This window comes from Aphidius gifuensis, linkage group LG5 (assembly GCF_014905175.1).
Source record: "Aphidius gifuensis isolate YNYX2018 linkage group LG5, ASM1490517v1, whole genome shotgun sequence".
NCBI lineage: Eukaryota > Metazoa > Arthropoda > Insecta > Hymenoptera > Braconidae > Aphidius > Aphidius gifuensis.
Window position 1 is genome coordinate 21,184,373 of NC_057792.1, and position 14,312 is coordinate 21,198,684.

The window sequence follows — 14,312 nt, forward strand, 5'->3', positions numbered from 1 at the left end:
AAGGCTAGCCAACGACATTGTGCAACTCATCAATGTTTTTCTTCTAAGCGCTGAATTTTTTATTTTTTTTTATTTTTATTTCTTGTCTTTTTTTATGTACGAGACTGAAAAGCGAGTTTTTTGTTATACTAAAATTTAATAATACTAATTACATGGTTTTGAATGTAATTCTTATTATTGCTTTTTGGCTATTTTTATTTTTTTTTATTTTTTCGAGAAAATTTGAAAATAGAATTTAATTTTTTTAGCAATAATTAATGCTTGGCCAACGATGAAAATTTTTTTGGAGATAGTTGAAATTTACCTCTGTTTACTGGACAAGTTTTAAAAATATCTATCAATGCGTTTTTTCAGGAGAATTTTTATTACAATTAAAACTTGAAAATGAAATATCATCGAAAAATGAAGAGTCATTTATTTAATTTAAAAAAAAAGAAAAAAAATGACAAGAAGGCCCATGACAGTTGTCGTTTTTATAATAGAGAAAAGATAAAAATTCAGTACACTAGATTTTGTATTTTTATTATTCGCACAGTACATGAAAACATTTTGAATAATAGAATATTTAATATATTAATATATTCAGTGTTGTGATCAATCAAAGAAACATTATTCAAAAACGCAAAACTTTTTTTTTTTATATAATGATTCTTGGTTACTAAACTATTTTTTTTTTTTTGCATATTTTCTTGTAGTTTTCTGTTTCTAAAAAAGCACGTGTTACAAAGTGTCATAAAAAGTAAATAAAAAAATGTATAACAATGTTGAAACCCAAGAGAGAATCGCAGCAGAAAAACTTTTTTTTTTTTGTGTATCCTCGTCAATTCTATATTTAAGGTTTCATCATGTCATTATTATTATATTTATTTTTTAAATTACTTTTTTTTTATTTTTCTTTTCATCCCTGTCAGTCGATGTTACGGTCGAGGATAGGTGGGAACGTGGTGTATTGATTGGCGTCTGGTCGTTGTTACATAGTTATTTGTGGCTGTTATCGAACAGACATAAATCCACAACTTTTAAATTTTATTTTTTTTTTAAATCATTTAATATATGTTTACATGTATTGATTAATTACATATTCCAACATGTGTTTACATAATTTTTTGCTTGTTATTATTACCTATCAATGAAGCATCACAAGTGTTTATTTAAAATGTAAAAATTTTGAAAATTAATTAAAATAAACATTGATAATAATTATATATAAAAAATTTAATGAAATTTTATCAATGTTTTTATTTTCAATTAAATGTAGAATTGTATTTTCATGAATTTTTGAATGCATGATATTATTTATTTATTTTATTATTATTTTATCTTGGTTAGATTATTTTAGATGGATGGTTGTAATATTGTCCTTTCAATATGAAGCACGTGTGTACCCTACAAAATATATATCTGTGCATATAATACATTAATCTATATATATTTTGCATGTGTGTGTATGTGTGTGTGTATATATTATTCATGAATGTGAAAGGAAATAATAGTAACAGTAGCAGCAGGCGTTGCCTCGAACGTCGTTTCAATTTCCGAAAAGCCCGGAACTCACGAGGTGGTGGCTATTCGGCAGAAAGCACATGGTCCTCGACAGTTGCTCACTCTTCCACTCGGTTATATTTCTTTTTTATTTTTCCATTCAACCGTTATGCTTGAAATAGTATAAATTTTTTTTACTCTATTCTTAAAAAAGAAACACCAAAAATAAAATTAAATAAATATGGAAAAACATGAAATATTGTGTGGAAAAAAAAATTCAAACAAAATGGAAAATATTAAAATTTTTATGTATGCAGTAGTGGTGGTGGGTAAACCATGTCTGTTGATAAAAATCAATTTAGCTGTGTTGTTATTATTTAAATAAATATAAATTATTTTTTTTTTATTTATTTATTTTTTTGGCTATTGGACACTGGTCATTTGAAAATGGTCAAGTGACTTTAGGCTGGTCAAATTTCATTTGACTTTTTATAGAAAATTTAAATTGTTAAAATTTTATTTTTATTACTGTAAATTCAATTGGCACAAGTGGAACAAGTCAAGATTTAGTCAGACATGAAAATAATATTTTAGCACTTGTGATAGAAAAAATATATTTATTCAAGCTTTTATTTAAAAAATAAATAATATCAATGGCTTGTAAATTTGGACTGTAAACCAGATATTTAATTCTCAAAATTTAATTAATTTTTTACGTCTGGAAAATGCATAAGCAAAGCCTGGTTTTTTTAATTTTATATTTCTTTGTTTATTCTGTTTCTTATGGTTGAAAGTTTTTTTTATTTCGTTGGTAATATCGCGGATATTTTCTCTTGTGCGTTGAATTTTTTTTAATGGCATAGAAAGATAATGGCACACTTTGTTTTCTTACAAATATATATACTACCAAATTACGTTTTTCTTCATTCAGCTATATCACTGTTTTTTTTCTTGAGTCTAATAATTTTTAACCTATTTTACGTTTCTCATGTTATATTCCTCTTCGTTTTTTTTTTTTCATCTTTTTTTTTCTCTTTATATTTTTTCCACCATCATCCCACCACGCCCTACATTTACTTTTTTCCGATACTTTCGTCCGTTCATTAGCTGGAAAACGCCGCGTGCAAGAAAAAAATTTCTACAAAAAACAAAATAAAAAAAAAAAAAAGAACTAACGAGTAAAAAAAATTTTGTGGAATCCAAACGAACATAGTGAAATAGAGGTCAAAAATACAATTGAAAAAAAAAAATAAATAAAAAAAGTATAATAAAATAATACGTGTACATATATAAAGTTTCAAGTGAATACATATATGCACGCCCCTCTCCCTTTCGACCTATGCAATTTGATAATAAAATTTTATACAAAGTTCAAGTTACAGTGGATAAGAAAAACAAAAAAAAAAAAATAATAAAAATAGCTACCAACAGACTGAACTCTAACACACATAATAATAAACAAGTTGAAAGTACAGTAGTATGAGCCACTCGAGTGTGAGTTATATGAAAAAAAAAAAAAAAATAGAAATTAATAAAAAAAAAATAAAAGAAATAAGTGAGGGTAAAAAAATTACACTTGGGACATTTAAAATAAAAAAAAGCAAAGTTTTTTTTATTATTTTCTGTATGTGTGAACAGTGTGCCTAATTAGTCTCCAGTCAATCGTTAGTTTTATCGGTTTGTTTTTAAAAAAAGAGAATAAAAATGAAAAATTTAAAAGAAATAAAAAATAAATGAACGAGAAACGAGCAATGACGAGAGTCAAGTGTAGAAAGAGAAAGAGAGAGTTGACTTTTCTCTTATTTAACATTAGTTGACTGGGTTCCCTTGAATATTTTTCCCAAGAGGCCGATGACAAAAAGGATTGGCTGAGAAGCAGAAATATCAAATAGAAAAAAAAAAAAAAAAAAAAGAGGGACAAGAGGGAGAATTTAAGGGAGAGTTGAATTTTTACTCCCTTGATACTTGCCTTCATCGACTCGTACAACTTTTTTAACCGCAAATTAAGTACAACCACAAATTAACTAGAATCCATAGAGAGTTTTAATATGAAAATTGACGCAAAGTTTTTAACTTACTAGTAAATCGTTAATTGCCAAGTAAATGTATACATAATTTTATAAAATATATATTTTCAAAGAGGATGGTAAATTTACTGCATCAACATCGAAAAACTTTTGGCACTCTTTTATAAAAAAACGAAAAAAAAAAACAATTTTTCCCGTTAAATTATATTTCACGGGATGATATATAATAAAATTTATTTTTTGAATTTTTTTTTTCTCTTTTAACTGAGAAAAAAAAATTCTTTAAAGTTTTCTTTTTTACTTTTTTTTTTTTTGCTTTAGTCATTTTTGATTTGCAAGTATATACATATACATATATATGTGTATTCACATGTAAAGCAGCAGTCAGTAGAAAAGCCGAGTAATGAAAGAAGGCTGTGCTATTTTTCTTGCTACGAAAACCACACTTTTGCAACATACTTTCCCGCAGTTCCTGTCGGTGAAAACTAAAAGCATCGCACGAGTGATTTGCTTTTTGGCAAGCCCAAGTGCATCTTTCTCTTACTCTTTACCATTTTTATTATTATATTTTTAAACCCTTTCTTTTTTTGACTATTTACTATTTACTATTATTATTATTTTTCTATGTATACATATATTTTGGCTCTCTTTGGGGAAAAGATACAAGGCGTCTACTGGTCGCATGTAAAAATATTTATATAATTCAAAGTTGCAATTTCAAATCGAACAGATAAGAATGAAAGAAGGATAAATAAATAAAGGAAAGAAGAAAAAAAAATATGAAAAGAATCGCTGGAAGAATGTAAAATATGGAGTGTGATGTGAAAATGCCTCAAGCTTCGTTTACAATGCTGTGGCACGTATTACGTTAATAAGGTTCGGACTGGCAGTGGCTTCAGTACGTGACCAGTTATGTGCCCACAATAAAAAAAAAAAAAAAACACCCCTTGTGACTACTTTTCAAAGTTTTCCCACTGTCGAACTGCAAACGAACCCATCTACCATAGAGCACTCCTTCGTGACACAAAAAGACAAAAATATCATAAGATAAGAAATGTTAAAAATAAAAAATACAAAGAGTATAAATCACAGATAAAATAATAATAATTAACTTGGAATAATAATATAATATCGTTATAAAGAAAATAAATATAAATAAAAAAATAAAAATAAATTCAAGTGGAGAAAAAATAAAATGAGGTTGTAAAGAAAAAAAAAAATAAATAAAAGTATAATTTCTTTCATCGTAATTGGATAGAGCAGGTCCATCAAGAAAAATTTCATCTCTTGCACATATCAAGACGAAGAAATCATGGATCGATCACCAAGACCCTCTGGGTATCGACAGCATTTGACGTTAACTCAGTGAAATCGTTTATCTTCAAGAATCTTAGGGAATGAAATGAAAATAAAAATAGGATAAATAAATTAGATGGTGAAATAAAATGATTTTAACGGGGAGTTATTGATTTATCACTCGATCATCATCATCATCATCAACATAATTTATGTGTCTGAATTTAAATTAATTTTTGATCAAACTTACTGACATTTGACATGAATGATGCTCATTAAATAAAAATTGATGCATCAGTTTATTTTATTTTTTTTATTTGTTTTTTATTTATTTTTCGTTAAATTGGGGATTGTTCGGAGCTTATAGAGAGTATACATGTATAAAAGGTGACTTTAAGTACCATGGGGAGAAATTTCTACGTTCGATTAACGAAACGATCGAGGCATGCTATGTGATGAGCTCTGTAATGTCGTTATACGGTCATTCTGAGCTTTAGTATTATCTATGTATAAATGTACATTAAGCTTACTGTATATATATATTTATACAAACATTGCTCGTATCAAACTAACCCAGAACGAATCAAGTTTTCGGAACCAACCGGAAATATCCAATTGCCGGAATATCAACGCTTCCTTCAATTAACTTTGTTTTATTTTTTTTTTTATTTTTCTATATGTGACTCAATTTATTTTGACGTTTTAAAACAAACCCAGACATCAATCAAAGTAGCCAATTTAATTGATTCATTTTTTTTTCTCCAGCTAATACATTTAGATGATTGAAAAATAAAAAAAAAAAATGTCAATATAATTTATTGAATTATTTTTATCAATGATATAAAATTTAATTTAAAAATTTAAATATCAATGGTATATATTACAAAATTTTATTATTAAAATATGAAATAAATTTGAATATATATTTTCATGTTATTTGAATTTATTATCTAGTAATTTTGAAAAAAAAAAAAAAAAAACTTTTATCCGAGATTTAAACTGTTTTAACATAAATTTTAGTTAGTTAAAATCAACATGATAAATATTTACATTTCAATTATCAGATAAAATGAAAATAGATTATCATATATTATTATTTAATGTTGGTATAATGAAGGTCTAGTTATGGATACATACGAAAAAATATTTACTCAGTATGATATTTGTCAATATTACCTCGTTTCATGATTACATTCAAATCAATCTTTGAAATCGTACTCAATTTATGGATATATATTTTCAATGACAGATGTGAATTATTATTGCATCAAATATTTACCCAATCATCAGTCATCAAATAATATATATTTTTTTTTTATAAATAATTAACAATTGTCATTTAATTTATTCTTTTTTTTAAATTATCTCTTAAAAATTATTTATAATTTTTTCAACACAAACAGTTTAGCTTTATTTTTGTTGTTGAATTTTTTATAAATACGAGCACATTGGCGCGCTACGCGCGCGTGTATCTATACCTTCTAAAAAGTTCATTGTTCATTGATTTTATAAACACAAGTATTATCATATAAAAAAAAAAAGAATGAATAAATTGACGAAAAATTTTTTTAATTTATTTACACATAAATCACACATAATTCACGCGTAATTCTTAGTCTAATAACATCAAGATCTAATAATTAATAAAAAAGTTGTGCTACCTTAATATGTCAGTTTTAAAAAAAATATAAAAAATATTTAAAAAAATTTTGTTTTTGAATTATTTCTTCACACATAAAAAACACATAATTCGCACAAAATTTTGAGCCCAATCGCATCGAGATCTAATAATTATTAAAAAAGTTGTGCTAGCTTAATATGTCAATTTTAAAAAAAAATGTAAAAAATAAAAAAAAAATTTTCTTTCAAATTTATTTCTTCACACATAAAAAACACATAATTCGGACAAAATTTTAAGCCCAATTGCGTCGAGATCCGATGATTATTAAAAAAGTTGTGCTAGCTTAATATGTCAATTTTAAAAAAAAATATAAAAAATATTTTAAAAAATTTCCTTTCAAATTTATTTCTTCACACATAAAAAACACATAATTCGCACAAAATTTTGAGCCCAATTGCATTAAGATCCGATGATTATTAAGAAAGTTGTGCTAGCTTAATATGTCAATTAAAAAAAAAAAAAATATCAAAAATATTTTAAAAAATTTCCTTTCAAATTTATTTCTTCACACATAAAAAACACATAATTCGCACAAAATTTCAAGCCCAATTGCATCGAGATCCGATGATTATTGAGAAAGTTGTGCTAGCTTAATATGTGAATTTTTAAAAAAAATGTAAAAAATAAAAAAAAAATTTTCTTTCAAATTTATTTTCTTACACATAAAAAACACATAATTCGCACAAAATTTTGAGCCCAATTGCATCGAGATCCGATGATTATTAAAAAAGTTGTGCTAGCTCAATATGTCAATTTTTAAAAAAAATATAAAAAATATTTAAAAAAATTTTCTCTCAAATTCATTTCTTCACACATAGAAAACACATAATTCGCACAAAATTTTAAGCCCAATTGCATTAAAATCCACTGATTATTTAAAAAGTTGTGCTAGCTTAATATGTGAATTTAAAAAAAAAATATAAAAAATATTTAAAAAAATTTTCTTCCAAATTTATTTCTTCACACATAAAAAACACATAATTCGCACAAAATTTTGAGCCCAATTGCATTAAGATCCGATGATTATTAAGAAAGTTGTGCTAGCTTAATATGTCAATTAAAAAAAAAAAAAATATCAAAAATATCAAAAAAAATTTTGTTTACGCGCTCTTTTTTTTTGTTTTTTCGTTGCTAACGAAATAAATAAAAAAATAATAGAAAAAGGCAAACAGAAAGAAATTTGTATGAGAGTAAGTGAGAAAAAAACAATGACCAATCAAATGTCCGGAAGACCGATGATGTTTGTCCTTTTTATATTAGGAGGATTTACTCATTGTTAATAATTTTATTTGGAATAATTTATCAAATAAAAAATTAGCACTTTACATATTTCAGTAGTACAAGTCAACCAGTGTCAGACTCAATTTGTTATTTTTTTTTTTTTTTTTGTTTAAAAGTATATTTAGCAAATAAAATAAAAATAATAAATCAAATTGCGTATAATTACAATAATTTTACTTGATGGACAATTAAAAGTGTTTTGTATTGAAACAAATTCAACTATCGTTAAAAATTATTAAATTAAATTTAGTTTCGTAATGGTGATTAAATATTATCAAAAGTCTATTATGAGCAGAGCCCTCTTGAATGCAAATGTACCATGTGAAATATAACGACAATAATGGCCATTGGATATTCTGCAAAGATTAAGAATAAAAAAAAGAAAAAAATTTATTTTTTAAAAAATAAAAAAATCATTTAAAATTCTTGCTGAAGATGATATGCAAAATCAAGTGGTAAAACCCGTTCAGAATAAAAACCAGTTTAGCGTGATAACAATTTATAACCAAAAAAAAAAAAAAAATGTTTAATTTAAAATAATAAATAATTTTATTCATAAATAATTGACACATTTCAAAAAAGATAAAAAGGGTTAAATAAAAATTTTGTCGGTATTATTTTGCAAAACAAAACATTGTGTTGAAATTTATTGATGAACACATCAAAATTACATGACGTTGAATGAAACAAAAAAAACAAAAACAAACAAAAAAGGATAATTACTAATCACTGATTAGCATGTTAAAAAAAGGGTTGTTTTGATATTGACAATACGTGGCTCGACATTCATTTTCAATGTCTTTTTTTTTTCGATTTTAATTTTTTGTTTTCTACTAGTTTTGCCAATACACATAGATACAAATGACTTTGTTGGTACATGTGACAGTAGATGCAGAGGCATGAAAAAGGAAAAAATAAATAAAAAAAAAAAAGTAAGAGGGCAATAGAGAAGAAGCAAGATCATTGAGCCGTTCCATGCGCCGAGCTTTTTTATATATATGTCACACATTGCCATACTTTTCTTTGCCTCTTTACTTCCAACAAATACATACACACATACACATTTATAAACAAGCAATTTTTTTTTTTTTTATAAATGTATTTGTGATAGTATGAACATGAAGCGAGGTTGCTTGCAAGCCGTGACAATTAGCCACGTAAAAAAATAAAAAAAAAAAGCTTGCCTCTTTTTATTCACAGCGCAACGACCGACCCACACACTCACACACATGTGTATATTTAACTACAAGCCCTTTTTAACACACTGACATATAAACTCATATCATCAAATCAACGTTACAAGCAAATGGCCAAAGTGCCCCTGACAGTGTCTTACCTTATGTTTCTCATTATAAAAAAAAAGGTTAATATTAAAACAGAAGAAAAATATATTACAAGAGATGAAAAAAAAACGAAAAAAAAAACAAAGAGAGTTATAAGAAATACCAAAAAATGAATATTTTATACTGGAAATGAAAAATAAGGGGAAAAAAAATGTAATAATCTTATTCATCGGTGTCAAGAAGAAGAAAAATTCCAAGTGAAAATAAAAAATATAGTGATAATCCTGTGGATTTTCTGGTGATAAAATTGCAGGATTAAATTGCCAAGAAAGTCAAGAAAAGTACTCGATAGCTTGGTGATTCTTTGAATGACTTTTTGTGATCAATAGGTAATGTTGTTTGTGTTGAAAGAAAAAAAAAAAAAAAGAAAAGAAGGGAGATAAGTTATAAAAGTGATAAAAAGTTGTTAAACATGAGAAGAAAATTTACCGAGAGAAAGAGAGAGATGCAATTAATGTTAGACGACTTGGAAGATGTATAATGTTACATGAAGTATGTTTTTGTATGAAACTATTTGTATATAGAGTTATAGAGAAATAAGACAAGACACGATGTAAAATAAATAGACGTGTGTAAAATGAAAAGGGGTATGTTTAAAATGTCTCCAGTTAAAATTTTATACATTTAAAACAATAAATTTCATGTCTAAAAAGATTAATAGCCCAAGTATAATTAACGAATTCGTAGCTAAATCTTTCTCGACCGCAGGGTTGATAGGAAAATGGGAGGGTTGAGAGAAAGACAAGCGAGTGTTGCTAAAACTTTGTTTTAAACTTGGTGAAAAACACACAGCAGCTGGACGTTCATTGGCACTTTTTGGCCAGTAAAACAAACCACATTAAGAACAAAAAAAAAAAAAAACAATAATTGCCAAAAGTATCTAAAGTCATCAACTATGTTCAAAACAATTTATATATTTCTTTCTTTTTTTTTTTATTGTTTATCAATAAATAGCAGATAAATTTTCAGAAAATATTAGATTTTTTTTTTTACGTTATTTTATCTATACAATTTTATATCTTGACGTTTATAAATTGAGAAAAGTATGTGAACATCAATTATCTAGAAAATACCTTGATAGTTGAGTATACTCCTGCAGTGAAGGGTTGAATATACTTGCACATTGTGTGTAAGTACACATCAAGGCTGTCTAGAAAAAAATCAATTTTAAAAGAAAAAAATTAAGAAAAAGGGTCACTTGAAGGGTCGTCACTACAGTTTTTAAATAATGGCAAAAATATTTTTAGTAATTGACAACTTAATTATCTTCTAAAACATACTTCATCTTCAATTATTGATTTTTCTATAATTTTATTATTATAACATGAAACAATTTTATATTTTAATGAAAATTGATAGACAATTTGTAAATTTTTTCAAATTTAAAAATATACACCTGATAATTAAGAATGAGCAAAAACTCTGCACATAAACTCAACTTTTTTTTGCTTGATGAGATTTTTTTTTCATATGATAACTTTGAGTTATCATACATCACCTGCATCAACGTGAAGCGTGTTTATAGAGCAATTCCGGAAAAAAAAAAAAGAAATATATATAACAAAAAAAAAAAGCACAGAAAATGCGGAAAAGTTTTTCACTTATTTTTTGCCTTGAAAGTGATTCATCCACGTTCATGAGTGGCGATGGTTGCGTCAGAGGGAAGCAAAAAAAAAAAGGTCGAAATTGACTTTGGTCTGCTATAAAGCTATTACATAAAATATATATAGAGAAAAGCTAAATTGTAGTAAAGCGGTTTTATCCATCAGAATAAGAAAAAATAAAAATAACGCAAATAATCTCATGTATTTTATGTAACCTCAAATAATTCGTATTTACATGAAAAAATATATATCTGTTATATATCTTTTTTTTTTATTCGCTAAATATATATTTTTAAAATTTATATTTATCTATAGGAAAAAATAAAATAAAAAAAATATACGGCTTCAATTGAAGAGATATTTTTTTAGGTCATGGCTTGAATCCAAAAAAAATCATGATGTAAAAGTCAATGGAATTCAACTTTGACCGAGCGAAAGATGCATTTCTCAATCTGGTTTAGATACTTGATTAAATATATAATAATAATAAAAATAAAATATTGATAGCTATGAGTGACATGCCATAAAGAAATGCATGTACGCAAAAAAATAAATAAAACCTTTGGCGCCATGTGACTGGGAAAGGTTTATAGAGTGCTTTAAAAAATTGGACAAGATGTGAGAAAAAATATAAACCAAAGTGACGAAAGAGAAATAGACAAACAAGTGCAAAAAGCAACTTTTGGACTGGACAGATCTAAACGTGCCAATGAAAAAACTGTGTGTGTGTGTTGCTGAAGTATATCCACAAACTTTTACTCACAAGAAATATCCAAGTTACACAAAATCAAAAAAAAAATAAAATAAAAATAGAGGCACAGGAAGTTAAGTGGAATGAGGTTAAACTTCATTACAAAGTTTTAGCTTAAAAGTGACTAGCATTAAGTGTAAGTCAGCAGACTTAAAACAATTTGAAGATTAATTTTTTGAAATCACCAGAAGTAAAAAAAAAAATTCAGCCACACGAAAATCCACCACAAAATCCTTTAACAATATTGGTTTTATTTTTTTTTTTTCTCATGTTTTTCTTTCTCTATTTGAAAGTACTAATTAATTACCAAATTAGAAAACCAACTTTGGGATATTTTCTTTTTTTTTTTATTAGCAACGAGAGTGGCTTTTAAGTGATTTTTTTTCCTTCTTTTTTTCATAGTTGTTTTTTCTTACATAATATCGTTCTTTTTTCTATTTTTTTTTTCTTCAAACATAGAAGGGAAAATAAAAAATTATTAATTAAGATTGAAAAAAAATAAGATGATGATGATGAGAAGGAGGAGAAGGAAGAGGAAAAAAATAATGGAAAGATAAAATTAATGTTGTCTAGAAAAAAAAAAAAAAAAAGTCACATGAGAGTTTGAGGAAAAACATATATTCCCTACTCAATTCACAACGATCCATGACATTCACTGTGTTATCATGTCCTTGGTAACAGAGTGCCTATATATTTGAAAAAAATACATGTCGACAGAAGAATTCCACAGTGTATTGGATCCATCTGGGACTGACAAATCGAAACTTCGACACATGTAAATTATTATCGTCTCCCAAAGAGACAAAACTTGTGTACATATTATTTGTTTATTTTTGAAAAAAAAAAAAAAAACAAATAAACAAAATGATAAATAAATATTGACACATCATTGTATTTCAATTTAAAATTTATCTGTTTTTTCCTTTTGTTGAGTTGAGAAACAATACAAAGTCATGAAAATTTTGATTAATGGTCTGAGCTTTATTTTTTATTTTAAATAATATTAATTACTTGACATAATTAAATGAATAAATATATTTTTTTTAAATTGAATTTCAACCCGAGAATATTGACAATGGTATTTGTTGAAAAATTTGATAATAATTTTGATTTTTTATTTAAATAAAAAATATAAATTTATAGTTAAAAAAGTTTAAATGAAAATAAAACAATGAGTAGAGAGAGCCAGTATGTGACATAATAAAAAAACAATCGGTCACAGTCACAACTGGACGTTGAACATGCATCTACTACTTGTCTATTCACATTGCAATCTATCATTCTCTTCCTGAAAATGAGCATACAATATCCTTTTTTAAAACTTTTTTATTCTTTACCCCCAATCTTTTTCTTTTATATAAACTCTGTGTGTGTATATATTTTATTCCTTTTTTTTATCCATCAAAAATATGAAAGTAATCATTTTGATATTTTCTCAAATATATTTTTCAATACTCGAAAAGTTTATCCATAATTCTTAAAACTTTTCCATAGAATTTTACTTTTATCTTTTTTTTTTTTAAATTAAAATTTATGATTTTACTTTTTTATATATATAATTTTATTATTCAAATTCAATTGCATGTTAAATTATTTAAACAATTGATTATATTTTTAATTAACTCTGTATATCTTTATTTAATTTTCTCGTTTTTTTTACTTGTTTAATATATAAAAGTTTGAAAACAATATAAATAAATGATACAAAACACGAGTCTCGTTGTTAGTGTTCACATGTAAAATATACATACATAAATGTAGTCAGTGCACGTATATTAGCCCTTGCACTCTTTACTTTATACCCCCATAGTTGTTCTGTGTGTGACATTATGCTACATGTGCACATTGTTCGCTTGTACAATTTACTTGCAGGTGGTGTCTTTGAGCATATGTGTGGAGTGAGCAAAACCAAAATAAAAAATAACTAAAGCTAAAAAGACAAATTTTTCTTGAACAATATAAACCAAATAAAATACGTGTGGTATAATAAATACAGCCAAACAAATGCGTTGATGAACCAAAAGAAAAATTAACTTTCTAATATATGTGTCTGACTATACGTCGAGTATTTCACTTGAAGCTCAAATAAAAATCAAAAATAAAATATATTTGGCATGTCTAATGATTTATTGAATTTGCATATATTGAAAGACACCCTTTGCAAGCTCAATATAATAACAAACAAATAATATATTCGATAAGGGATGGTGTAAGGCTGATGATGATAATAATTCTCTTCTATTTCTCATGATGACAATATATACAAGCGTGTATGTGTACTGTCATTGTTCAAATGTCAATGTGCATAAATGTGTGTGTTTAGATAAATTGACATAGGGTCATATGGTGAGATTAATTATCTTAAAACATTGAGGGATATAAATTTAACATATGATGGGTCAAGTTAATGTCCTTCCAGCAGTAAAATTTATAATAATTCAACGATTCAAAGTTCCATCTAGATTCATCTCAAAATTACAAACGTTAGTAAATTTTCGGCGATGATGGTGATGATGACATTCGCATTTATACAGTGTCGCGTATTTAGCCTATGATCCTCTGGGATTTTCAGCAATCCAGAGTACTACTGCAAAATCGTTCAAATAATTCCCGAGAGTGATATTCGTGAAAGCGAATCGTCTTTATACAGTTGCCACCCAGTTCTGCATTTAAAAATGCGATTTTTTTTTTATTATTTTTACCTTCTTTTTCTTGTCGTCTTTGCTTTTCTATATATATTTTTTTTTATTTTCTTTAAAGACTACCCTTACAATTTACAATCCTCTGAATTTTCTTTTACTTTTTTCTTTTCGTTCGTTTTCTGTGTATATATGTATATATGATGTC

General features: G+C 26.0%; 1 protein-coding gene across 1 annotated transcript in view; it reads left to right on the top strand.

Moving 5' to 3' along the window:
- LOC122858486 (neuronal acetylcholine receptor subunit alpha-7-like) overlaps positions 1-14,312 on the top strand; it is a 75,613-nt gene that overhangs the window by 29,573 nt on the left and 31,728 nt on the right. The window lies entirely within an intron of this gene.